This window comes from Cupressus sempervirens, chromosome 3 (genome assembly GCF_028749045.1).
Source record: "Cupressus sempervirens isolate cs-2001-9-10 chromosome 3, ASM2874904v1, whole genome shotgun sequence".
Lineage (NCBI taxonomy): Eukaryota > Viridiplantae > Streptophyta > Pinopsida > Cupressales > Cupressaceae > Cupressus > Cupressus sempervirens.
Genome location: NC_143120.1, coordinates 237994276 through 237998575, shown reverse-complemented (window position 1 = coordinate 237998575; position 4300 = coordinate 237994276). Strand labels below are relative to the sequence as shown.

Genomic DNA, 4300 nt, shown 5'->3' with positions numbered 1-4300 from the left:
AACCCGAAGAGCCTGAATAAATTTATGAACCTAAAATGACCATAGTCATAGATAGAGCTAATAGGGAAGTCAAAGATATATTTTCCATCCTAGACCTTTAATGCTCCCCCATTCCTATAATTAAAAAACATATTTAATATTATTTTTTGGATTAATTAATAGAAAAAATATTCAAAAGTTAGTTTGTTATAAGACGATAGCCACTATATTTACCAAATATGAAAGATATTTAATTTTATCTTCCCTACAAAAAAAAGTGCTACTTTACAATTTATATTATTTTGTAAGAAAAAAATATTTGATTAATTTCAAGAGGTGTTCTTTCCTTGAAGACATATATCAATATCATATTATTTATACATAATATTATATGAATATTGATAAATTATGTCATCAAACATACAAATACAAAATAAAGTTTATGTTTCATAATATACTTTATACCTTGAAAATATTTCTTATATTTTGTGTGTCTAAAAATAAGGGGGTACTTGTAATATGAAATTTGATAAATAAATACTTAAATTTCATAAAAAATAAAACTATTAAAAAATTAGATTAATGCCAAATAATCCACTACTCAATGTGACAAGTAAAATAACAAAAATAATCGCCATTCATTTTTATTTCATATTCCCAACCAATTTTCTATTATATCTATGTAACTAAAATAACCTTTCTTTCTTAATTCATTTTAAATTTATTTAATGTGATGTGATACATGTTTAGTTACTAGAAAAATTGGACTTACAATGCCTCTTGATGTTGATCTCAATAGTGTAGTGTTACAGATATCATTAAAAAAATTTAAAATATTGTATTGTTTCTATTCATAGAGTTGATTATACCTAAATTGTTAGAGCCAACTAACTAGAGTAAAGGCTTGTTAGTTGAGACAAATAGGGTATGTTCAAGTCTTAAAAGAGGGATTTTATAAATGAAAATTATAAGATAGAATGATTTTATTATCATATCTAAATTTGAAGAGTTCATGTCGTTGACTAAAGTGATATATCCATACAAATACTTTCTAATAATTGCCTTTATTTTAGTGACCTGTTCTCTCGAAATAGTTCAAAGCATAATTCAATTGATTTAAATGTATGGTACATATGCGAGTCGGTGGGACACATGGTGAATTTTTTTTTTCTCAAAACTATCAAACTGAATTTTAACAAAATAAAATAGAAGGTTTAATTTAGATGACAGATCAACTAAAACCATTAAAGCCGGTAAACCTTTCAACGTCCTTCACCAGGCTTTATGTTCAGATTTTGAACTCTAATGTAGATATAGATGGAAGAAGACATGGGTTCCTTAGGAATAAGAAACAATGGCTACAAATGGAATTCAAGGCCAAGCATGAGTCATGTTAATTCAGATTCCATTTACAGTGGTAAAATCAAACCTCCACAAAAAAAGTAGAAAAAGAAGGAATTCAGGAAAAAATACATTGAGGATTATGAAGTGGAAATGACTAATGAAGAGAAATGAAGGAGAAATTATTCCTATTGATAGTGACTTAAGCCTGGTGCCATCCCATGTTTCAGACACCTTAAAAAATGATTTGATACCTTTGAGAATTCCAAATGGTTGGGTGATAAGGGAGAGACCATTACCTCCCCTCCCCATCACCCTCAGAAGGATAAGAAGAGCTAGGATAAGGACCCCTAGGTGACCCCCAAAGGTGAAAACCAAAAGCAGGAGGAGAAATATTTTTCCCTGGAAAGAAGATTAAAGAAATTGGAGGAGAGGTGGGATATTTTTTAACAGAGATTCAATGATGTGGAAAAGTTTGCGCCAGCTGCAGTTAGGGTGTACATCATTGGTTCTCTTTATACGTTCCATGCTAATGATTGGCTGCAAGTGGTACTGGACAAATTAAAGAGAAAGGAGAAAATCAAAGAGACATAACTCTCTTCTTTACTGTGGGTTTTTGTTATGCTTTCTTTTCCAACACAAGACCCATGTCGACTCTGTTCATGATTCTTTTCTGGACTTTTTTGTACTTCTTGTGTATATATTATGTTTATGACTACTCATAGTTTACTACATTTTGTTAGATACTAGGATACTTTGATGTGGGGGCTTTTGAAATTAAGAAAGGAGGTAGGCTAAGTTGTGCTAGATTTGACTTTTAGTGATTTTTACAACATTTTGTTTCTGAGTCAGCCCCTATTTTTGGCTTCTTTTAATTTAAAAACAGTTAAATGTCAATGTGAAAATTTAAATCTTCATTCAAAAGAAATAAATGCAACCTAAACTCTAGATTAATCTAAATGCAACCCATTCAAAAAATCAAAATAATAAGATTGAGGTATGTTTAAAAATATAAGATTGATTAGAAATTAAACTGACTAAAAATAAAAATAACCAATTTTAAAAAACACTTTCAATTAAATAATTAAAAAGTCCCAAAAGAAAATAGAGTTTTCCTATACTTGTTCTATAATATAACTTTTATATATTAGAAAACTTTAAAAAAATTAATAGGATGACAGCACTTATAAGGAAGGACCCGTTTGACACTTACACGTTACAATAAAACAACAAAAACTGCAACTATACTCTTTATTCTTTAAACTTCAACAACTCTTTTAACATTTCTAACTCATTGGGCAATTAATAATTATGTATAAGAAGATCACAGACCATCGAATTCCACAGTCCACAGAGCATTGCTCGAGTTAATCCGCTACTATATAACTGAGCTGATTTGTAACGTAATAAAATATATTGGTTAACAAGGGAAGATCATGTCCTCCCATCCAAGCAGATCCAGATCATTCTGCAATACTATTATCTCATCATTATTCTTAACTTCCAAATCGTGGGGGATACCAAATATATTTTCTTTTCCGCAGCCATTATATAATCCACTAGCAAGAGACACAAAATCAGCCTGTGCATTCATGAGATCTGCTTGTGTTGTTGCCAGTTGTGATTGCAACTCTAATACTTGTTTCTGCAGTCGACAAATTGCACCAGTGCAACCGTAGATTGGATCAACCACTCTCGCACTCGCTTCATATACCAAACTTTCTACAGCATCTCCTCTTTTCTCTACTGGAATGTCCTGCAATAACCACCCGAAAAAACCAACATAAAAAATACATACATGTTCAATCATGGTTCTTATTCACAGAATGATTGCTAAATATTACCATTGTAATCAAATTTGTTTTTGTTAAATCTCAGATTTGATCTAATCAAATTAAACCTAATTTAAATATTATTCTATAACATGGGTTTGTTTGTTTAAAGCGAATCTCCAATCACATCTTGTTTATGTGTTGTAGAACAAATCAAAGATTATAATGCTTTCTATTTTAGCTTTTTCTTAGAGAAGAAAAAGCATTAGAGGAAATATTTTAACAAACCCTAAAAGAGTAATTGTCGTGTACCTTAAGGATTCTGACAAGCCTACTTGTTCCGAATACTCTATTCACCAGTAAAAACTTGTGAGAATCGTTTGGCGGGAAATAAGGAGCGAGCATGCATTTGTCTCCACATTTTCTTCGTTGAATCTTACAGGCAGCAGAAGGATATACAACCCTATACATCCTTGGCTCTCTGCTTCAAGCGATTTATGAAATGTTTCAAACCCAAACTATAAGACCAGAGTTGTATGAACACCTTAGGAATGCAAATGAAATCAATTTCTACCAGAGACACGGATACATTGATTATATATAGATTTCATGTATTGACCGACCATTCTAAAATATAATGGCGTTTAATGTATAGTTGTAAAGTAGAATACATCTGTAAATGTGCTTATATAGTAATGGAATCGCTTGTTGTAAACTGAAAATATTAAATAGTTATAATTTATTTATTTTTTAAAACATTCCTTAATGTATGTTGTTTAAGAAAAAATAATTGAATAACAATAAGACAATGAAAACTATTGCACATTTTCAACAATTGATTAATTCTTTCAACTAGTATGTACTTCATAAACCTATATCAAGCTGGAAACTTTTATATATATATATATATATTTTACGTCTGCCGAAAATCAGTCAAATCAAATTTTGGAGCAAATCTTTAACTTTTCATTATTCGGAAAATTTCCAAACATCCACGCCATCTCTGTGTATGGTCAAATAAAGCAATTATTGAAGGATTTCTGCCTCGTTGGAGGACCACTGTTATCCAACCAAATTATATGACTTTCTTGTTTCCATTTGCAAAATTTATGTTGTCATTGGAAAACTCTTGTGTAAGACTAATAATGACATCTTCTATGAGCATATGTTTAGTAGTCTGACCAAAATGAAAAGCTATGACAGAAGCC

At 30.4% G+C, this 4300-nt stretch overlaps 1 pseudogene; it reads right to left on the bottom strand.

The window, feature by feature from the left end:
* Positions 1 to 2740: 2740 nt before the first annotated feature.
* LOC149565741 (LOB domain-containing protein 24 pseudogene) lies at positions 2741 to 3563 on the bottom strand (annotated as a pseudogene).
* Positions 3564 to 4300: the final 737 nt, after the last annotated feature.